The sequence below is a fragment of the Theobroma cacao genome, chromosome 5, assembly GCF_000208745.1.
Source record: "Theobroma cacao cultivar B97-61/B2 chromosome 5, Criollo_cocoa_genome_V2, whole genome shotgun sequence".
NCBI lineage: Eukaryota > Viridiplantae > Streptophyta > Magnoliopsida > Malvales > Malvaceae > Theobroma > Theobroma cacao.
In genome coordinates this window covers 31,449,687-31,474,879 of record NC_030854.1, presented here as the reverse complement: position 1 = coordinate 31,474,879, position 25,193 = coordinate 31,449,687, and the positions used below count along the sequence as shown (strand labels likewise).

Sequence of the window (25,193 nt, the reverse complement as noted above, 5' to 3'; positions counted from 1 at the left end):
CGGCAACATCATTGAGAATGTGCCAGGCTAGCCAACTCACACTGCTTACTAAGCTTTCTTTCCGACAGCTGTTGAAACACTTCCGATTCCAAAACTTCCACGTATAATATTTTTATTTATCATAAAAAGAGATGGCTCGGTTGTAAATAGATTAACCACAACAAATAGCTATATCTGTTGTTAGTAAGTGAGGGTAATTATCTAATACGGTCGATCGTGTTGACATTTGCATGCTCCTAGTTCATATCTCGCAACACAGGCACTTGCATTACTATTAACAAATTAAGATAAAGAAATACAACAACCCACACTACTTGCCTGACTAGCAGAAAGCAGCAGCAACGGTGGACAAAGGTTTAAAAGAATCCCTTGAACCCCCCACCCCGCCCAAGTCCTACAAATATGGTTCTAGTATTAGAAGAAGAATAAATCTCGTACGATTATCATCATTGCTTAGACCAAAGAAAACAAGGCATGTAAAGAGTTCACAAGTGAATTCATTGTATTTTTGTTTGGCGTCTTGTTTATAAATAAAAAAATGTTAATATTGAAATGAGAAATCTATTCTATATATAAAACTACAAATTTTAAAAGCACAAATAATAAACGATATATATTTTTCATAATTTATTAAATTAACTTTTTTTCCTAAATTGATGAATTTTTTTTTAAAGTAAAACATTGACTAATAAGTGATTCTAGCAATGGATAATAGAAGTGTAGTACAAGCTATTCAAATGGAGAACAATGATCAAAAAGTCAATTCTGATTGGATCTCAATTATTCAAAATCTTTTGGAAAAAGAATGGCAAGTGAAAATCACGCATACATATTGAGACTTCAACTGTTTAACAGATTTTCTTACAAATTTAGCCTTTCAATATTCTATAGGCACGATGCTTCTCAAATATCCTCCCATCTACTATTCTATTTACTGTGAAAGTTTCATTTCCATGCGCTATTTTATTTTAATTTGATTATTTTACTTCCTTTATTAAAAAAAATAAAACAAATAATTTAACTAATTAGTTATGTTTCTTTCTTATATCAAATCTTTGTCATCTACTAAACTCTTTGTTGCTTTAGAGACACAAGAATTTATCAAAATTATTAAAAGATTCTACTAACTAATTCATTCGAACAAAAACTGCTATAATTGTTATAAAGATCTCATTAAAAAGAATGTTCCTATACAATTTTCCAGACCATTCATATGTTTCCATCAATCTAACATATTTTAAGAAACACTTCTAACAAAATTTTCATCAAATAATTCGTACTCATCAATTTTTATACGATAAAGAATTAAATAAACAATAATTGAGAGAGTTCAAAGCATACAAATGACAAAAAAAAAAACAAACTAATAAATCTGTGAAAGAAAATGAAATCATGAAAGCATGGAAAACTAGAGTCGAGTAGTATTAAAAACCAAGCGAAGAGGTGGAGTTAGAAAGCAAGAAATAAAGACATCATCACATTTGGTCAAAGAAATTCAAGGCAAGGCTAGAAAAATAGTGTGATTTTTAATTTTTGATGATATTGAATGGTTGATTTTTTTTTTTATCATTTACCATTTCAAAATTTTTTAACCGTCCATCTTTTTATTTTTGACCCACACATTATAGTTGTGCTTTTTATTTTTCTATTTTTCATTATATATATATATAGTAAAAAGAGAAAAGAAATAGTTTTTCTATTACGTAGCAAAAACAAGAGCCACGTAGGGGTAGGCAGTTTCCACTGTTCCATAAATTGTCTCGTCGGCAATAAATGCAATAATAATTGAGGCGTTTGCGTCGACTCGAAAATGTATAGCAAATGTGAAGACTTTCCATCAACCAATCAAATTCAAGACATCTGCAAGGATCGAAAGCGACTGCAAATTTGTACCATACACACATTTATCAGTCTGACATGTAAGGTAGTTGTGCATTAATTTTCAGTACGCAATTTTCCGACTTTCAACAATGGAGCAAAGGTTTTCTTCTTTGTTTTCTTTTTGTAGTCTAGCTTGAGTTTGATTTAAAGCATGAAAGTTCTAAGCATCGTGCCCGATCCATTCCCCACATTCCCCATAATACAAACAAAGTGCGAAGGGGAGCAGGGATTTAATTAAATCTTAAATCTCAATCTTAGATAAGTTAACAACTAATATTAGCCTAAATCTATATTGTTGGGCAAGTGATCATTTTTTGAATCACTAGAGTTGCCGAAAACTGACTCGGCCCAGAAAGCTCCATACAACTTGTTATAAACCCATGAGATTTGATGTATAAAACGTTATTCATTCAAATCTGAACATCTCAAGTCCAAAGATCAAAATGCGAACCTAAATAAATTTGTAATCAAATCTTTTTTTTTATTAGACTTGGAAATCAAATCTAAATTAATCCAAACATGAAATGTTTGAAATTTAGTCTCCTCCTAAATTTTCATTTTAATAAAATCCACAGGATTTGACCCAATAGGTTATATCTTCTCATGTATCTAAGAATATATAAAAATTTTTAAAAATGGGTTAAAGGATCCAAATAACTACCATTTTTTCGGGATTTTTTTTTCTACTATTGATGTTTTCTTATTCATGTATTCGTATACCAACCTAATATTTATTAAATGAAACCGCCATTGACATAGTTAAAGTTTTTTGTTATTTTCTCTTTCACTTGATTTTTTTTAACCTTAATTTCTTATTGTAAACACCAAATTAATTGTTTTGATGAACAGATTACATGCTATGATTTTGCTGACTTTTGCTGTCTCTATAATATGAATTGGATATATTTTGAAAAAATTATTATCCTCAAAAGAAAATGAGAGGTAAAAAAAATTAATAACTATGATCAACAAATAATAACCAAACAAGGAGTTCTAATTTTTTTTGCCTTACATAAGGTTTTAGACTATACACTAAGTGATAATCATCTCCCATCCTTTATGGTATATTGATTTTTAGTTTCTTTTTTGTGCCCTTTTTATCAGTACTTTAAATCAATTTAAACAGATTGTCACACTATTATTTTATTATTCTTACTATTAATTTATATATTATTATTGTTTACTATCCAAAAATACAATTGTTAGATTATGTCAATTAATTTTAATTCATAAAATCATTTAATCCATATCAAAGAAAAAAGAATCATATGATTTTTGGAATTTGTCTGTAGTTATATTATTATTAATTATTTGGAATTAAATGCTGCAATCATTAGAGATGATAACTATTCCTAATGTGTAACCCATTATTAAATTAAAATTACCCAAAATAGAAAAAGAAAAGCATTAAGCATATAATACTAATACACTTTTGGAGGTTAAAGTCATTTACGTACAGTATTAAACGTTCAAGAAAAAAATTATCCCTGGGACTGTTGAACTGTACCTTTTATCTAAGTTATTACTTCTTCTTTCTCAATTCGATTCTTTTTGTTTAATTTTTTTTTGTATAACTAACACAATTTTAACAATTTTTTATGTGGATTTAAATTTTTTAAAAATATTTAATTTTAGTATTTTATATTAAAATTTAGAAAACATTTTGTAATATTGATGCTCAGTATATTTTAATACCGAAAAGCAAGTAAACAATAATATTATTTAATCAAAAAATGAAAAAGATAAAAAAAAAGGAGGGGACGGAGATATTGCTATAAAATTTAGCGATAGACTTATATTATTGGACTCTTGTACAAATATAAATCTATTCAATGTAAATAATTCTTCCTATATTTAACTCACAAAAAAATTAATAAAATATCCTTTTGAGGTTAATCTCATATAATAATATCCTTTAGAAGTTCATCTCGGAGAAGAGTTAATTTAATAAAGATTTACATTTTAAAACAACAAATCTAACAAGGATTTAAAAACTTAATAAAATTTACAGAATGAAAACATTAATGAGATATGGTTATGTTTTTTCCAATTTTTCTTTGAGACAATTTCTTTTTCGGTTGATAAAATACAAAAAAAAAAAAAAACCTCATGCATTGTAAGGGGTTTTTTATTTTTTTATTTTTTAATAAATATGAAAACTTTGTCATTTTCAATTTTCAAAAGCACGTGAAATAGCCGTTAATTGAGTATTGAGCGTTACTAGATGCTCAGGTGAAATTCAAAACCGCATCCCCACATAATTTTCCTTCAAAACCCAAGTCTCAGAACACAAAGCCAGAGTCAGAGCCATGGCTATCTCTCAAGCCCCACGCTTCCCATCTCTCTCTTGCGCGTCGCTAAGCCGAACGCTATCCTTCTCAAGGCTCCACCGCCGTTGAGCCCCCGCCGCTGCTTCAGTCGAACAACCGCCTCTGCGGTGAACACTTCTTCAATTCAACAAAATTCCTCGACAAACGCCAGCGACGAGCAGCAGAAAGCTTCTGTTCTCACATTTCAACAATCTATTCACAGACTCCAGGTTCCATGAACTACTACTGCTGCTTGCATTTCATTTTTTTTCTTTTTTTAAAAGAGGACCTACATTTCTTTTTAACTAATTTTTTACATTGTTGTTGTTACTATTACACTTTATTTATTTATTTTTGCTCAGTTTGGGCTCATTAATCTTTGGTCGTCTTGTTCTCCTTTCATTGTATCTTTGGTTGATTATACAATCTCTTTTGTCTAAGTGAAATCCAATTTTTTCCAGGGAAAAAAAAAAAAGAAAGGCAAAAGAGAATAAGTGAATTTAACAGTATTTTCTCTACACAACAGCTATGAAATTTTATTGGATTGACATAAATAGCGATCTCAAATAATTTTATACAAACCTGCAATTCTGCCATTGAAGAGCGAACGCTCTTATTCATAACAACATTCTTGGTCCTGTCCTGCAGTCCCTGACTCACTATATCTAAAGGGCTTCGCTGCATGAGAATTCCCATCTTCAACAAATTTGATCCTGATCTGTCGTTTGTAAACATCTCATTAAGGTGCTGCTTCTTTCAACCTATAGTTTCACAACACTTGTTTTGCTTTTGTAAGCATCATTCAACTATTACACTATTGTTTTAAATTATTTATTGGCAACGAAAATCAGTTTAATTGTTGCTAAATTTGTAGGACTATTGGGTGTCGGTTGGACGTGCAGTGATGCAATGCAGCAACACAGAGGTAATTGTTTTTACGATGTAGATTCTTTTACTTTTCTTTCTGGCAAAAATTCGCCTCTGATTTTTAGATTCTCATCAATTTCCACTTTGTTTCATTAAGGTTTTGTTTGCCATGACAGGTAGGAGCCGGGACTATGAATCCATTGACTTACTTAACAGTACTTGGTCCAGAACCCTGGAATGTTGCGTAACTTATTGAAGCAAGTTTCTGTAACTTAAAATAATTTCTTATACATTTTAGTAGACTGAAAGTGTACATAGGATGAACAGGTGCTTGAAACAGCTGATCTTTTGACAGAAGTGACTGAAAGTGTAGACTATTATGTTCAAGGAAGAATAATTGCTGCAGGAAATTTGTTCGGAAGGTGAGACCAGTTACATGGTCTGTATTTACAGGAAATTAGTTTATTGCCTTGGTTTGTTGTCAAATTTTCTAGAATAATGATGCTGTACATTTAGGTTTTTTCTTTTGGTTGATATTGTGCTTTTACTTGATTTATAGTTTATAAGGGGTGCTAGTAAATGCTGTCTGCTTTTATCCTTTCTATACCATTCTCACATTAAGTACTTTTGCATGCCCACTAAACATTTTATGGTCTAAATTAATTTTATGTTCAAACGTATAGTCTTGAGAGTTTTTAGTAACGTCAAGTGAGTTGGCATTGTTGTCTAATTTGGCTAATTACTGAATATTACCATTATTCAGTAGAGAGTTTTCTTGCTTGATAGGTTTGAACTCTGTGCTGGAACATTGCAGTCTTTCCCCTTTCTATTTCCATTTAGCCATGTAATATATTAGATATTATGCATCAAACACTACTTTTAACTTGTACTTGTCTGATTATGTTCACTTATAGGCGTCAAGTTATCCAGGTCTTCAAATGTGGTGCTTGAATTCTGGGTGGTTCTTTTATGACTCAAGAACTGAGTATTCCATTGCCAAACTCTGAATCTCGCCCCGGTTCTGAGAGTTCTACAGTGATATCTGTTTTTATTGCTGATCCTTATGTATTGCTAAGAATGACTGATGGAAGCATTCTGCTCCTTGTTGGAGGTATGTTTCATCGTAGATGATTTTGAATGTGGGCATAACTTGTAAATCTGTTTACTTGCCATGGCCTATACCCTTCATAACTTCTTGTCTTTACTGTATTACAAAGCTGTACAGCATCCTACTGCTTCCATTCTTGGATTTCTTGTTGATTTTATGCTTAACCTTGAGTTTCAGATCTTGCTACTTGCACTGTTTCTATAAACACTCCAACTACATTTGAAGGCTCAAAGAAAATGGTATCTGCCTGTACATTGTATCATGATAAAGGTCCAGAGCCATGGCTCTGCAAAGCAAGTACCAATGCATGGCTTTCCACTAGCATCAGGGAGTCCATTGACGGTGCTGATGGCAGGCCACATGATCAAGGGGATATATATTGTGTCATTTGTTATGAGAGTGATGCTCTTGAAATATTAGATGTGCCAAATTTCAATTGTGTTTTCTCTGTGGAAAAGTTTGCATCTGGAAGAACCCACCTTGTCGATGCCTATACACTGGAATCTTCTAGGGATTCTGAGAAAGTGATTAATAAAAGTTCTGAAGAATTGACTGGCCAAGGCAGAAAAAAAAATGTTCAGAACCTGAAGGTTGTTGAGTTGGCCATGCAGAGATGGTCTGTAAATCACAGTTATCATGCTTACCTATTTGAAACTTCAGAAAATGGTTCTAAAGTTGAGGATTCAGTTTTTGCACAAAATTCTGTTGGCTTAAGCAATTTTAATGCTTCTAGGCTTAGGAATTTGAGATTTATTCATGTCCCCTTTGGATGCTTACATGAGGGAGGAGATGTCAAATGGAACCTTATCACAAAGGATTACAAGTTTTAAGAATATTAGTGGTTCTCAAGGGTTCTTCCTCTCTGGTTCAAGACCAGGTTGGTTTATTGTAGTCAGAGAATGGCTTTGAGTTCATCCACAGGGCAGAAATGTAGTTTTTCATACAATGAGATATAAATAATTTAATGGTCTAAAGATAGATTCATTTTTTTCATAAAATTTTGCATAATTTTGAAATGTGATTCTTTAAATAGACTCAAATTGACTGTGGATTAAATACTTGGTAAAATTAGAATGAGTGACTTTTGGCCTGTCTGAGAATTGATGATTTTTTTTTTTTTTGCTACCTTGTCTTAATCTTCTTTCGCAAATTCATTTTTTATTAATAAAATAATAATTTAAATGCCCTTTAATATTTTGCCTAGTTTAGAAAGATGTTTGCTAGATTTTTTATCTACGACCCTATGAATCGAATCAATATTAAAACACTGCCAACTTGTTGACAAAGTCACATCCTTAATTGTTGCTTAATATTATGTGAGCAAGTGTGCTTCTCTCATTTACTCTGTTTTCTTTTTTTGCAGCTATGTGATGGATCTATTGTTGCTTCCACTGTTCTTCATAATGTCAGCTGTAATCATGGGTTCATAAATGTTACATCGCAGGTTAGGTACTTTCATATTTTGAAGCAACAGGCTTTTGCATACTGGCTAAAAGCGCTAACTCTTTTTTGCATTTTTTATTTTTCTAGGGTATTCTAAAGATTTTCCAAATGCCATCTGCATCAAACTATGACAACTATTGGCCAGTGCAAAAAGTGATCCCTAACCCACCTTACAAGAATAAGAAATTCACTTTTTTTCGTAAATTATTTCTGTCATTGTACTTACTAGAAACTTTATCTCTTGGTTAGATTCCACTGAGGGGCACTCCACATCAACTGACTTACTTTGCTGAGAGGAATCTTTACCCAATTATAGTTTCAGTTCCTGTAAGTGTATACACTCTTCCTCTTCTTTATTTCTTTTTGGTATGATACTACTATCTACAGTGCTTGTTATTTAAACCTTTACAAGCTAATATAGTCTACATATGGATAGAACTGGCATGCTGATTGTGTCTTTTCTGGCCTCCAACGATTTGAAAATGAACTTCCATTGTTGACAACTATTCATTCTATCAAACTTTGTGCTTTTGGAATTCTGCAACCATGCATGCATGCTATTAGCAACACGCTGTTGATTTCATAATTCCTACTCAGAATAATTGGTTAGATTTATTATACTTTTTAGCACGTATCATGACTAAAGAATGAACAGGTCATGGTTTCTCATTTTCTTCTTAAAGTTTTAGCTGCCAGTGATTGGGCATTTTATCAGAGGCTATACATGTATTTCAATTGAATTTTAACTAGGGAGTAAAATTTGCCTAAGCTTGTGCACTGTACTTCAATGAACTTTTAATTATGAAGTTGTCTTTATATTCTTTTATCAAACTTGATGCCTTTCAATGCCAGGTTGCCTCTTTTGTATAAGTGATAAAAGTAGGACAGATTTAGTGCCTCTATATATTTACTTTTTGGGTTTTCGAGAGCTCTTCATCTTTAATCCTTTTTTTTAAAAAAAAAAGCGGGGGAGAGAGGCATTGTTTCCTGAAGTATCATGTTAATCACTGATAATTGCAGGTTCATAAGCCAGTTAATCAAATGCTGTTGTCACTGGTTCATTAAGAAGTTGGCCATCAGATGGACAATCATAACTTGAGTTCTGATGAGTTGCACTGAACATATACAGTGGATGAGTTCGAGGTTTGGATTTTGGAACCTAAAAATCTGGTGGTCCTTGGGAAAGTAAGGCAACTATACCAATGCAGAGTTCTGAAAATGCTGTAACTGTGAGAGTGGTCACTCTGTTTGTAAGTTTGGTTCTTTCCATTGTTCTGGTTGTTTTAGTCTTGGCTTTATGTGCTTCATGCTGCTGGAGGAGGGGGAGTTTAGATGAATGATGAAATGCACAATGTTGTGTTAGTCTTACAGCAAGCATCTTTTCTATCAAAGTTAGCATTTAAAAGAGACTATAATGAATGTATCACACTTCATAGCTTAATTTATTCTTCATTCTCAAAAAGATGGAACAAATTTATAAGTATTGGCTTGAAGGGCAATAGAAGAAATAGGATGAATCTGGCATGGATATTTTCTAATTGTAATTAGCAAGTCCTTTTTGGGATATCTCATTTCCCTTTTGCAGTTCAAAAGGATCTCTATTTATGCAATGCTTTATTGCAGAATACCACCACAAAAGATAATGAATCCCTTTTGGCTGTTGGGATTGCTTACATTCAAGAAGAGGATGTTGCAGCGAGAGGACATGTGATTTTGTTTTCAATTGCAAGCAACACTGATAATCCTCAGAATTTGGTACTTTTGGATTATCTGATACGTCAACTTATTTAATCCAAATCTATTCTACTTTTTGCTTTATGAAGTTTGTCATCTCCATTGAAGTTATAAATTGAATTTTAGCTTCTCTAGGTGTCAGAGGTTTATTCAAAGGAACTAAAAGGTGCTATATCTGCTTTAGCCTCCCTTCAAGGTCATCTATTGATAGCTTCTGGTCCTAAAATTATTCTGCATAATTATTTTATGATGCTCCACCATTATACGTTGAGAGCTTAAATATAGTAAGTGCTACTTAACTTCAGTATCTTTATGACATGCTCTAGGTGAAAAGCCTGGATACCAATCTGACTTTATTTGTGTCCATCTTATTTATTTTATTTTAATTTTTATAGATGCAGTTTTAAACTCTTTGCAGACTGAAAATGGTTCCTGGTAGCCTTTTGCCTTTTTTCGCTTCATTTTAATGCATTCTTTAGTTAATACGTATAAATCAACTGCAGGTCAAGAATTTTATCCTTCTTGGTGATGTTCACAACAGCTTATACTTTCTTAGTAGGAATGAACAGGGTGCTCAACTTAGCTTATTGGCCAAGGATTTGGCTCCCATGATTGTTTTCCAACAGAATTTTTAATTGACGGAGGTACATTAAGTCTCATGGTTTCAGATGAAAAAAAGAATATTCAGGTTAGTACTACCATCTTTTTTGCAATTTTTTTGTTGTAAATTTATGTGTATATTGTAGTAATTATTTTCGATATAATGAGCTTTTTACCTTGTTCAAACCCTCCCTCCCTGCCCCTTTATCTAATGCTGTTTGGCTTAGGTGTAGCTAGTGATTGGGTACAAAGAATTACAAAGAAATCATGGATGATACAACATCAGAATATGTTGTTATTCAATTAGTTTAGTGTTAAAATTCTAGGCATCTTTTAGACACTATGATTGTTGACTACCATTTCTATAGTTGAAAGGTCTTAACTTCATCTAGCTGAGGTTTACTCTGTAATTTGTCATTAGGCTTCACACTGTTTGAGGTATTTATTGAACCATTAATATGTTCATTCCTTTTTTATTCTGCTAGATTTTTCTTTTTTTTTTTGAAAATTAAGCATTTCATTCATCAGCAAGGAATAAACAATTCCCTGTAAGAAAACAAGATCAGCTCTAGATTTTAAGTTACTATCTTAACCCATATCAACTTAAAGTCTAGGCTTTGCAAAAATAACACAAAACAAAAGTATCCCAACCTTTCCCTATACAAAAAACCCTTTCCACAAAAAAAAAAATAAGGGTTCATGACAAATCCTATACATCAGTTCAACCTACAATCAAAGATCGTGTCGCATCAATACCAAATATGATTCAATCAATATCAAAAGTGCAAACTTCAACTCATTTCAGCTGCAGCCATGAAGCTTACGCTTCAACACAAAAATTAGCCAAATCAAATATCCAATTCCAGTGAATCCCAAACCAAACCATAAACATACTTGTAGTGGAGAACCAGCACCTTGCAAAACTCACTAGGTCTCCAACACTCAAGTACATCCTGTTGGAATTCCTTGAATGATGGCAACGTCAAACACTCGTCCAAAAGAGGCTTTGGAATAATCTCAACAAAAAAAGACAAAGTTTGAAGGGACAGAAGCTTCTTTCAAGGGCTGAATTACATGTTGGTGCCCATGTGACTAAGTTCTTGCGATTCCAGATGCTTTCTACTTCATTTGAGGATAAGTTCTTGCAACCCATGTGACTAAAGAATGAATAGGTGGCATTCCTATTATACATTAAGGTATAATGGTGTCGATATGTGAATTTGAGGTGTGGGCATTATAGAAATAATAAAACTTTTAAGGTGTGGGCATATGGCATTCCTATTATACAATAAGGTATAATGGTGCCTATATGGTGTACTTTGTGCAAATTAGATATTTAAAATACTTGACATGGCATTCCTATTGTGTAATAATGGCACAATGGTGCTTATAGAAAGAAAAAACTTTTAAGTGTGTGGGCATTGGGCATTCCTATTATACACTCAGGTATAATGGTGTCAATGTGTGAATTTGAAATCTTAGTATATGGTACATTTCTATTATACGATTGAAGTTATAATAGTGCAAATTATACATTTAAACTACTTGATATGGCTTACAAATTGTGCAATTATGGTACAACGGTGCTTATAGACATAAAGAACGTTAAGGTGTGGGTATGTGGCATTCCTATTATACATTACGGTATAATGGTGCCAATATATGAATTTCAAATTTGAGCATATAGTGCATTCCTATTATTTAATCGAAGGTATAATGGTGCAAATTAGATATTTAAAATACATGACATAGCATTCCTATTGTGTAAAAATGGCACAATGGTGCTTTTGAAAATAATAACACCCTAAAGTGTGGGCATGTGTAGCATTCCTATCCTACATTAAGGTATAATGGTGCCTATATGTGAATATGAAATCTTTACATATGGTGCATTTCTATTAATTGATCAAAGGTGCAATGATGCAAATTAGATGATTAAAGTACTAGATGTGGCATTCCTATTGTGTAATAATCGCACAATGGTGATGACAAAAATAATAAACCTTAAGACGTGTGCATGTGGCATTCCTATTATACATTAAGATATAATGGTGCTTATATGTGAGTATGAAATCTTAGTATATGATGCATTCCTACTATTTGATTGAAGGAGTAAAGGTGCAAATTAGATATTTAGAGTGCTCGACGAGGCATTCCTATTGTGTAATAACGGCACAATGGTGCTTACACACTCAAAAACACTTTAAGTGTGCAAGTATATGGCATTCCTATTATACATTTAGGTATAATGGTGCCTATATTTGAATATGAAATCTTAGTATATGATGCATTCCCTATTATTTGATTGAAGGAGTGAAGATGCAAATTAGATATTTAAAGTGCTTGAGGTGGCATTCCTATTGTGTAATAACGGCACAATGGTGCTTACAGAAACAAAAAAACTTTAAGCGTGTGAGCATGTGGCATTCTTATTGTACATTAAGGTATTATGGTGCCAATTCGTGAATTTTAAATCTTAGTATATGGTGCATTTCTATTATTTGATCGAAGGTATAATGATGCAAATTTGATATTTAAAGTACTTGGCGTGGCATTCCTATTGTGTAATTATGGCACAATGGTGCTCACAAACATAAAGGAACTTTAAGGTTTGGGTATGTGGCATTCCTATTATACATTACGGTATAATGATGTCAATATATGAATTTGAAATCTGAGCATATGGTGCGTTTCTATTACTTGATCAAAGATAAAATGGTGCAAATTAGATATTTAAAGTACTTGACCTAGCGTTCCCATTGTGCAATAATGGCACAATAGTGCTTATAGAAATAGAAAAACCTTTAAGGTGCAGGAATGTGGCGTTCCTATTATACATTGAGGTATAATGGTGCCAATATGTGAATTCGAAGTCTTACTATATGGTGCGTTCCCCTTACTTTCTATGGTGAATTTGAAGCATATATAAAAAAATATGTAATGTTTTCTAAATTTTCTTATTTATAAAAAGATATTTTTTTGCCTTGCTTTGTTAATGTAGGTCATGTCCGGATTATGTCCTTCCATTTTTTGTTTGTTGGAATTATGAGTTAATTGTTATCATGTGTTGCCCCCATAAATTTTTTAGTCACAGCTAATCGTTACTTTCTACTTGCCATTTTCATTTTTGATATGTAGTGGAAACTTATCTTACGTTCTCCGTTATACTTAAGTAGCTACTGTTGTGGTAAGTATGCAAACTTGTTTATTGTTTCTTCTAGCCTTTTCTCATTTTTTTTATGAAGTATTGGCTGATTAATTTAATTGTTGTGGCATCTATTAAATATTTTGACGAAATTAAGAAATCAGTTAGTCTTCTTCCCTATTGATTATTTGATCTAACTGATTTTGGTTTTCTGTGGTTTACAAATGCCATTAATTTGCCATAAGGCCCATAACTTAGCAATGATTCCATTTGAAGTGCTTATGGAAAACTGAAAATGCTTTGCTTTCATCCTTGGTAAGATTTTTTTTTTGTTTAGAATGCCATTTTCTTTAGATTCTTTGATTGATTATAGAGATATTGCACTAGCTAATTTTGGAATGTCTTCTCATGGTTTTTTGATTTAATCTTATTAGGTAGATGATGCTGCATCAGAAACAAATGAAGAGAGAGCTTTATGGAACACTTTCTTGGTTGTTAAGAACAAAATTCACTCCGATATATTCTCAGTTTGTTACTAGTCTCCTAGTGCTGTTGAATAAAATGATGCTTTTGTTTAGATTGTTTGATTTGCACTTTCTTAAATAACCATGAAATCTAATTTTTTTGATTATATAGGTATTGAGGTTGATGATTTCATTGAACTATCATCAGAGCTAGTACAACCTTTTGAGGATTTTTATGATGGAAGTTTATGTGATGGTGGTATGTTGTCTCCGTGTCCTACTCGATTTTTAATAATTTATGGTTCCTTAGTATGATTAATTAATTTATTAATTATCTTGTTTGACATAGTTTTATGAACTTGTTTATAAGCTTGCTTAACGAGACAAAAAGTTGAAAGAACTTTTTTTAATGACAAGCCAAAATATTGTATTAATAATTGGGGGGTTATCAAACAATCGTTAACCGAGCAACAGGGAAGAACAAATCGAAGCAATCAAAAATCAAACCACTCCGTACAATAACAACACTCAAAACCCACAAAATTCTATAAAACACCGAAATGGAAAGAACAAGTCGCTCTCACACCATTCCATTTCAACCCACAATCACCTTGACATCCAAAATGCATACCACAACTATCTAGAACACAAAAAACATCTCTCACATCAACAGAAAAACTGATAAGCTGACACAACCAAGCAAAACCTAAGTCCAACTCAGACATATCATGAGACAAATCATATTCAAATAAACCCACACTTGTGAATTTGCAATCTTAGTATATGGTGCATTCTTGTTATTTGATCAAAAGTATAATGGTGAAAATTAGATATTTCAAGTACATGACATAACATATCCATTGTTTAATAATGGCACAATAATTGTTTATAGAAATAAAATACTTTATGGTGTGTGCATTTGTCATTCCTATTATACATTAAGGTATAATGGTGCTGATATGTGAATTTGAAATTTTAGCGTACGGTGCATTCCTATTTAAGGTACTTGACATGGCATTCCTATCGTGTAATAATGCACGATGGTGCTTTTAGAAATAATGAAACTTTAACGTGTGGAAATGTGGCATTCTTATTATACATTAAGATATAACGGTGCCTAAATGTGAATATGAAATCTTAGCATATGGTGTATTCTTATTAATCGATCGAAGGTGTGGTGATGCAAATTAGATATTTAAAATACTTGACGTGACATTCCTATTGTGTAATAATGGCACAATGGTGCTTATAAAAATAAAACCTTAAGGTGCGGGCATGTGGCATTCTTGTTAGATATTAAGGTATAATGGTGCTTATATGTGAGTATGAAATCTTAATATATGATGCATTCCTATTATTTGATCGAAGAAGTAAAGGTGCAAATTAGATATTTAAAGTACTTGACGTAACATTCCTATTGTGTAATAACGGCACAATGGTGCTTACAAAAACAAAAAAAATCAAGTGTGTGAGCATGTGGCATTCCTATTATACATTAAGGTATAATGGTGCCAATTCGTGAATTTTAAATCTTAGTATATGGTGCATTTCTATTATTTGATCGAAGGTATAATGGTGCAAATTTGATCTTTAAAGTGCTTGACGTGGCATTCCTATTGTGTAATTATGGCACAATGGTGCTCACAAACATAAAGAAACTTTAAGGTTTGGGTATGTGGCATTCCTATTATACATTACGGTATAATGGTGTCAATATTTGAATTTGAAATCTGAGCATATGGTGCATTCCTATTACTTGATCGAAGGTAAAATGGTGCAAATTAAATATTTAAAGTACTTGACCTGGCATTTCTATTGTGTAATAATGGCACAATGGTGCTTATGGAAATAATAAACCTTTAAGGTGCGGGAATGTGGTATTACTATTATATATTAAGGTATAATAATGCCAATAAGTGAATTCGAAGTCTTACTCTATGATGCGTTCTCATTGCTCTCTATGGTGAATTGGACGCACATATAAAAGAATATGCAATGTTTTCTACATTTTCTTATTTATAAAAAGATATTCTTTTCCCCCTGCTTTGTTAATGTAGGTCATGTCCTGATTATGTCCCTCAATTCCTTTTTTGTTTGTTGAGATTATGAGGTAATAGTTGTTATGTGTTGCCCCCCTATATTTTTTAGTCACAGCTAATCGTTACTTTTTACTTGCTATTTTCATTTTCGATACGTAGTGGAAACTTATCTTACATTCTCCGTTATACTTCAGTAGCTACTGTTGTGGTAAGTATGCAAACTTGTTTATTGTTTCCTCTTACCTCTTCTTACTTTTTATGAAGTATTGGATGATTAATTTAATTATTGTGGCATCTATTTAGTATTTTGACAAAAATTATGAAATGAGTTAGTCTTCTTCCCTAATGATTATTTGATCTAATTGATTTCTTCCCTAATGATTATTTGATCTAATTGATTTTGGTTTTCTGTGGCTTACAAATGCCATTAATTTGCCATACCTAAGCAATGATTCCTTTTGAAGTGCTTATGGAAAACTGAAAATGCTGTGCTTTCATTCTTGGTAAGATTTTTTTTTCTTTGTTTCGAATGCCATTTTCTTTAGATTCTTTGATAGACTATAGAGATATTGCACTCGTTAATTCTGGAATGTCTTCTCATGGTTTTTTGATTTAATCTTATTAGGTGGATGATGTTGCATCAGAAACAAAGAAGAGAGCTTTATGGAACACTTTCTTGTTTGTTAAAAACAAAATTCACTACGGTATATTCTTAGTTTGTTACTAGTCTCCTAGTGTTGTTGAATAAAATGATGCTTTTATTTAGATTGTTTGATTAGCACTTTCTTAAATAACCCTGAAAAGAAACAAAAAAGAGAGAGCTTAATGGAACACTTTCTTGTTTGTTAAAAACAAAATTCACTCCGGTATATTCTTAGTTTGTTACTAGTCTCCTAGTGCTGTTGAATAAAATGATGCTTTTATTTAGATTGTTTGATTAGCACTTTCTTAAATAACCTTGAAATCTAACTTTTGTGATTATACAGGCATTGAGGTTGATGATTTCATTAAACTATCATCAGAGCTAATACAACCTCTTGAGGATTTTTATGATGAAGTATATATGTGATGGTGGTATGTTCTCTTCGTGTCCTACTCGTATCGTTAATAATTTATGGTTTCTTACTATGATTAATTAATTTATTAATCAGCTTGTTTGACATAGTTCTGTGAACTTGTTTATAAGCTTGCTTAACGGGACGAAAAGTTGAAAGAACTGTTTTTAATGATAAGCCAAAATATTGTATTAATAATTGGGGGGTTATCAAACAATCACTAACCCAGCAACAGGGAAGAACAAATCAAAGCAATCGAAAATCAAACCACTTCGTACAATAACAACACTTAAAACGCACCAAAAGCTATAAAACATTGAAATGGAAAGAACAAGCGGCTCTCACACCGCTCCATTTCAACCCACAATCACCTTGACATCCAAAATGCATACCATAACTATCTAGAACACAAAAACATCCTTCACATCAATAGAAAAACTGATAAGCTGACACAACCAAGCAAAATCTAAGTCCAACTCAGATAGATCATGAGACACATCATATTCAAATAAACCCACACTTGTGAATTGCAATCTTAGTATATGGTGTATTATTATTATTTGATCAAAAGTGTAATGGTGAAAATTAGATATTTAAAGTACATGGCATAACATATCCATTGTTTAATAATGGCACAATAGTTGTTTATAGAAATAAAATATTTTATGGTGTGTGCATTTGCCATTCCTATTATACATTAAGGTATAATGGTGCCGATATGTGAATTTGAAATTTTAGCATACGGTGCATTCCTATTTAAGGTACTTGACATGGCATTCCTATCATGTAATATTGGCACAATGGTGCTTATAGAAATAATGAAACTTTAACATGTGGAAATGTGGCATTCTTATTATACATTAAGGTATAATGGTGCCTAAATGTTAATATGAAATCTTAGCATATGGTGTATTCTTATTAATCGATTGAAGGTGTGGTGATGCAAATTAGATATTTAAAATACTTGACGTGGCATTCCTATTATATAATAATGGCACAATGGTGTTTATAAAAATAATAAAACCTTAAGGTGCGGGCATGTGGCATTCTTATTATACATTAAGGTATAACGGTGCCTATATGTGAATATGAAATCTTAGTATATGATGCATTCCTATTATTTGATCGAAGGCGTGAAGGTGCAAATTAGATATTTAAAGTACTTGACGTAGCATTCCTATTGTGTAATAACGGCACAATGGTGCTTACAAAAACAAAAAAACATTAAGTGTGTGAGCATGTGGCATTCCTATTATACATTAAGGTATAATGGTACCAATCCGTGAATTTTAAATCTTAGTATATGGTGTATTTCTATTATTTGATCAAAGGTATAATGGTGCAAATTTGATATTTAAAGTGCTTGACGTGGCATTCCTATTGTGTAATTATGGCACAATGGTGCTCACAGACATAAAGAAACTTTAAGGTTTGGGTATGTGGCATTCCTATTATACATTATGGTATAATGGTGTCAATATTTGAATTTGAAATCTAAGCATATGGTGCGTTCCTATTACTTGATCGAAGGGAAAATGGTGCAAATTAGATATTTAAAGTACTTGACCTGACATTCCTATTGTGCAATAATGGCACAATGGTGCTTATGGAAATAATAAACCTTTAAGGTGCGGGAATATGGCATTACTATTATATATTAAGTATAATGATGCCAATATGTGAATTCGAAGTCTTACTCTATGGTGCGTTCTCCTTGCTCTCTATGGTGAATTGGAAGCACATATAAAAGAATATGCAATGTTTTCTACATTTTCTTATTTATAAAAAGATATTCTTTTCCCCCTACTTTGTTAATGTAGGTCATGTCCGGATGATGTCCCTCAATTCCTTTTTTGTTTGTTGGGATTATGAGGTAATAGTTGTTATGTGTTGCCCCCCTATATTTTTTAGTCACAACTAATCGTTACTTTCTACTTGCTATTTTCATTTTCGATATGTAGTGGAAACTTATCTTACGTTCTCCGTTATTCTTCAATAGCTACTGTTGTGGTAAGTATGCAAACTTGTCTATTGTTTCCTCTTGCCTCTTCTTACTTTTTATGAAGTATTGGATGATTAATTTAATTATTGTGGCATTTATTTAGTATTTTGACAAAGATTATGAAATGAGTTAGTTTTCTTCCCTAATGATTATTTGATCTAACTGATTTTGGTTTTCTGTGGCTTACAAATGGCATTAATTTGCCATAACTAAGCAATGATTCCCTTTGAAGTGCTTATGGAAAACTGAAAATGCTGTGCTTTCATTCTTGGTAAGATTTTTTTTTCTTTGTTTAGAATGCTATTTTCTTTAGATTATTTGATAGATTATAGAGATATTGCACTTGTTAATTTTGGAATGTCTTCTCATGGTTTTTTGATTTAATCTTATTAGGTGGATGAAGCTGCATCAGAAACAAAGAAGAGAGAGCTTTATGGAACACTTTCTTGTTTGTTAAAAACAAAATTCACTCCGGTACATTCTTAGTTTGTTACTGGTCTCCTAGTGCTGTTGAATAAAATGATGCTTTTATTTAGATTGTTTGATTAGCACTTTCTTAAATAACCCTGAAATCTAACTTTTGCGATTATACAGACATTGAGGTTGATGATTTCATTGAACTATCATCAGAGCTAGTACAACCTTTTAAGGATTTTTATGATGAAGTATATATGTGATGGTGGTATGTTCTCTTCGTGTCCTACTCGTATCGTTAATAATTTATGGTTCTTTAGTATGATTAATTAATTTAGTAATCAGCTTGTTTGACATAGTTCCATGAACTTGTTTATAAGCTTGCTTTACGGGACAAAAAGTTGAAAGAACTTTTTTTAATGATAAGCCAAAATATTGTATTAATAATTGGGGGGTTATCAAACAATCGCTAACCCAGCAACAGGGAAGAACAAATCGAAGCAATCGAAAATCAAACCACTCCGTACAATAACAACACTCAAAACGCACAAAATGCTATAAAACACCGAAATGGAAAGAACAAGCGGCTCTCACACTGTTCCATTTCAACCCACAATCACCTTGACATCCAAAATGCATACCACAACTATCTAGAACACAAAAAACATCCCTCACATCAACAGAAAAACTGATAAGCTAACACAACCAAGCAAAATCTAAGTCCAACTCAGACAGATCATGAGACACATCATATTCAAATAAACCCACACTTGTGAATTTGCAATCTTAGTATATGGTGCATTCCTATTATTTGATCAAAAGTGTAATGGTGAAAATTAGATATTTAAAGTACATGGCATAACATATCCATTGTTTAATAATGGCACAATAGTTGTTTATAGAAATAAAATACTTTATGGTGTGTGCATTTGCCATTCCTATTACACATTTAGGTATAATGGTGCCGATATGTGAATTTGAAATTTTAGCGTGCAGTGCATTCCTATTTAAGGTACTTGACATGGCATTCCTATCATGTAATATTGGAATGATGGTGCTTATAGAAAAAATGAAACTTTAACGTGTGGAAATGTGGCATTCTTATTATACATTAAGGTAAAATGGTGCCTAGATGTGAATATGAAATCTTAGCATATGGTGCATTCTTATTAATCGATCGAAGGTGTGGTGATGCAAATTAGATATTTAAAATACTTGACGTGGCATTCCTATTGTGTAATAATGGCACAATGGTGCTTATAAAAATAATAAAACCTTAAGGTGCGGGCATGTGGCATTCTTATTATACATTAAGGTATAATGGTGCCTATATGTGAATATGAAATCTTAGTATATGATGCATTCTTATTATTTGATCGAAGAAGTGAAGGTGCAAATTAGATATTTAAAGTACTTGACGTAGCATTTCTATTGTGTAATAACGGCATAATGGTGCTTACAAAAATAAAAAAACATCAAGTGTGTGAGCATGTGGCATTCCTATTATACATTAAGGTATAATGGTGCCAATCCGTGAATTTTAAATCTTAGTATATGGTGCATTTATATTATTTGATCGAAGGTATAATGATTCAAATTCGATATTTAAAGTGCTTGATGTGGCATTCCTATTGTGTAATTATGGCACAATGGTGCTCACAGACATAAAAAAACTTTAAGGTTTTGATATGTGGCATTCCTATTATACATTACGGTATAATGGTGTCAATATTTGAATTTGAAATCTGAGCATATGTTGCGTTCCTATTATTTGATTGAAGGTAAAATGGTGCAAATTAAATGTTTAAAGTACTTGACCTGGCATTCCTATTATGCAATAATGGCACAATGGTACTTATGGAAATAATAAACTTTTAAGGTACGGGAATGTGGCATTCCTATTATACATTAGGGTATAATGGTGCCAATATGTGAATTCGAAGTCTTACTATATGGTGCGTTCCCCTTGCTTTCTATGGTGAATTTGAAGCATATATAAAAAAATATGCAATGTTTTCTACATTTTGTTATTTATAAAAGGATATTCTTTTCCCCCTGCTTTGTTAATGTAGGTCATGTCCGGATTATGTCCCTCCATTCCTTTTTTGTTTGTTGGGATTATAAGGTAATTGTTATTATGTGTTGCCTCCCTATTTTTTAAGTCACAGCTAATCGTTATTCTACATGCTATTTTCATTTTTGATATGTAGTGGAAACTTATCTTACGTTCTTCGTTATACTTCAGTGGCTACTGTTATGGTATGTATGCATACTTATTTATTGTTTCCTCCAGCCTCTTCTCATTTTTTATGAAGTATTGGAAGATGAATTTAATTATTATGGTATCTATTAAGTATTTTGACAAAATTATGAAATCAGTCAGTTTTCTTCCCTATTGATTATTTGATCTAACTAATTTTGATTTTTTGTGGTTTACAAATGCCATTAATTTGCCATAACTAAGTAGTGATTCCTTTTGAAGTGCTCATGAAAAACTAAAAATGCTGAACTTTCATTCTCGGTAAGATTTTTTTTTTTTTTGGTTTAGAATGTTATTTTCTTTAGATTCTTTGATTGATTATAGAGATATTGCACACGCAAATTTTGAAATCTCTTCTGATGGTATTTTGATTTAATCTTATTAGGTGAATAAAGCTGCATCAGAAACAAATGAAGAGATGGCTTTATGGAACACTTTCTTGTTTGTTAAAAACAAAATTCACCCCGGCATATTGTTAGTTTATTACTAGACTCCTGGTGCTGTTCAATAAAATGACATTTTTATTTAAATTGTTTGATTAACAGTTTTCTTAAATAACCTTGAAACCTAACTTTTTTTATTATGCAGGTATTGAGGTTGATGATTTCATTGAAATATAGTCAGAGCTTGTACAACCTCTTGAGGATTTTTATGATGAAGTATTTGTGATGGTGGTATGTTGTCCTCGTATCCTACTCGTATCGTTAATAATTTATGGTTCATTAGTATGATTAACTAATTTATTAATTAGCTTGTTTAACATAGTTCCATGAACTTGTTTATAAGCTTGTTTAATGGGACGAAAAGATGAAAGAACTTTTTTTAATGATAAGTCAAAATATTGTATTAATAATTGGGGGGTATCAAACAATCGCTAACCCGGCAACAGGGAAGAACAAATCGAAGCAATCGAAAATCAAACCACTCCGCACAATAACAAAACCCAAAACCCACAAAATGTTCACAGAATTTGGATCTCACTTCTAGTTTACGCACCATTATATGATCCCAAAAATGTTCTCTCTTAATTAAGGGCTTGATAATGTTTATTATCGTTTAAATGAGATCCTAATAGGTCGGACATCACATAAAGACCTTAATCTAACTTATTCTTGGAATTTAATCTTGACTTCTCTTGACATTTTTGTTTTTTATGTCGCCTCAAGGTTGCAGCCATTCAGTAATCTTTGAAATAATGGTGAATATGGTAGGGTGTGATAAGTCATGATTATGCATGGATAACATAGGATGGTAGAGCATGTCCAAGGTGTCTTGTCAGCATTACTTAATTCCTGTGAGAAAGGTGGAGGATTGCATATTCTGGTGTGTCAAATTAGTGCCTTAGGCTGTACTCATTCATGTGTGAGCATGCTTGTCACTGGATCATATATGCCTCTCTGATGAATTTTGGGAAAGAGCTGTTTGACACGTGCGTATGCTTCAGCAGTTGCTTGTTGTGTTGACAACAATGACTGATCACTACATTGATTGAATAATTACCTCACATTTTCTTTATCGTGGTGGTCTATTTTCTTAAAGTATTTATTGAGACAATGGTTAAATGTGTTAGCATCTAATATTCTCGATCTCCGATGCCTTGGAGAGATGGAAATATTTCCATCTTCTTTTGTAACTATTATATAAAGTAATTGTCTCTCTTCGTTGCAATTTAATCTAGAGGACTTAGTTGTGGTTGTAATATGTCTATATGTTGATGAATCAGGTCCTAAAAATTTGCTTTTTATTCGCTTTAGCTTCTTTTGAAGTCCCCATTTGCTTTTGACCTCTCACGCTGATTTTAATTTTTTTTTTTTTTCATTTTAGTCAAGACCTTTCGAGATCAAATTTCCGCATAGAACTTGATGCTGCTAGTGCAACTTGGTTACTAAATGATGTAACCTTGCTATCAACAAAGACTGGAGAACTGTTACTGTTGACCCTTCTTTATGATGGGCGATAAGTGTTTTCATTTGGTTGTCATTTGGATTTTCACTAGTATTTTGTTGTATTTTAGTTTCCTTTTAAGCTGAAGAATAATATCTGCGTCTTTTTTGGGTTTGATGTCACAATTAATTGAATTGGTAGACAATCTTTGTTTTACATGGCAGAGTTGGTCATGGTGCTTTGTAAAGAAAACACAAATTAACAAGGGTTTTAGGTTTTTGTGTTGGTTGGAGATGTTGAAGGTGATGTCCCTCTGGAAAAGCGATTGCGAAGGTCATCTTCTGATGCTTTGCAAACTATGGTTGGCAATGAAGAGCTTTCTTTGTATGGTTCGGCCCCCAAATAACACTGAGTCAGCAAAGGTGGTGTACCATTCTATAAGTAATACAGGGCCTTTGGGTGATTTCTTTAAGCTTTATCCTGGGGAATAGAACAATCAAATGACTAAATCTATCTAACAATTGAGCATCTAAATTAGTATTAAAGATTCTATCTTTGCAGTCAAAGTAAAAAACTGGACAATTGCTTCATTCCTGTGGATTTTAGCTGCTGTTCTCATGATTTCTCATCTTGAGAGTTCATCTGTTAAAATTGTAGTTGTTCTGAAGTTTGTTTGTGTAATAGGTTCGAGAAATTAGTTATTGGGTTCATGATGTCTCAATATAATTTAGACTGCAGTTACCATCAAGAGATAAATGCTATTTTTGTTATTTATTACACTTGTTCAACATATCATATGCTGCATGGTTCATCATAATTATGGTTATTGCTTTTTAGTCTTTTACCCTACAAATGTTTCCCTCCCTCTATGTGTGCTGAAGACTTTCTTGCTTGCAGTGAGGGACTCATTAATTAATGTTGGCCCTTTGAAGGACTTCTCATATGGCTTAAGGATTAATGCTGATGCGAATGCAACTGGCATTGCCAAACAAAGTAGTTATGAGCTGGTTATTTTGTGGGTTAAAATGCTTTTCTTGAATCCTCAGTGATTAATGGACATGGAAGTGGTTCATGGAAAATGAAAAAAAAAAAACTGGTGTTATTGCAATTGACTGGATGTGGCTACTATCAAGCTTAGACATTGCCTTCAAGCTCTTTGTGTTTGTATATTGTGCATTTTTATAGCATTTATTTCGTTTTCTTCTTTGGAATTTTTTACCCCAAATGATTTGTGGGTTTATTGTGCCTGAAGTCAAGTCTTGGCTAATGTTTCGGGTGTGCTGTTCTGGCCATGGAAAGACTGGTGCCCTCTGTGTTCTAGGACAGTCAATTCGTCCAGAAATGATTACCGAGGTCTACCCATGCTCCAGCTCTGACTGAATTTTTCCTGATTAAGATTTTAATTGTTGATATCATTTATGTAAATATTTTTCTAGTTGCCATTGTTAATCTAACTAATCATTTTCAGTGGTACACGGATCACATCTTAGTGCTGGAAAACCTCATCTGTGCTTGCATCATTGCATGCACAATTTTGTCATCTGCAGGTTGAACCAACTGGTTGTAAAGGAATTTGGACTGTCTACCACAAGAGCACACGCAGTCACAGTGCTGATTTGTCTGAAGTGACTGATGATGAATATCATGCATATTTGATTATAAGTCTGGAGGCGCGGACTATGGTAGTCCCATTTTCTAACCTTCACTTTAATTCTTTACCGAAGTCAATTTAATTTTCCATTGTTTGATCAGTTAACATTTTTTTTAAAAAGCTTGAAGAGATTTTATCAGTTTGAAATCCGACTTTCTGGATTCAAATTAATGCCTTGTCATTTTACTAACAAATTAAAAAAAAAAAATTTCACTTCTCAACTTGCAATTGACATCACAGATTTGACTTTCTGGATTAACCACTTCTAGTTCCCTATGATGAACAGATGCTTGAAGCAGCTCATCTTTTGACAGAAGTGACTGAAAGTATAGACTAC

At 32.5% G+C, this 25,193-nt stretch overlaps 2 long non-coding RNA genes and 1 pseudogene across 3 annotated transcripts; all 3 read left to right on the top strand.

Moving 5' to 3' along the window:
- LOC18599467 lies at positions 5,086-11,099 on the top strand (annotated as a pseudogene).
- Positions 18,353-19,182, top strand: LOC108661893. The gene is made up of 2 exons (XR_001927798.1): positions 18,353-18,918; positions 19,041-19,182. It is a non-coding gene; the product is annotated as an uncharacterized LOC108661893 (long non-coding RNA).
- Positions 19,244-23,421, top strand: LOC18599466. Of its 2 annotated transcripts, none has more exons than XR_001927797.1 (6): positions 19,244-21,016; positions 21,134-21,186; positions 21,272-21,582; positions 21,707-21,795; positions 21,910-21,995; positions 23,146-23,421. It is a non-coding gene; the product is annotated as an uncharacterized LOC18599466 (long non-coding RNA). The 2 variants fall into 2 exon arrangements; XR_001927796.1 differs by having other exon boundaries at positions 21,707-21,818.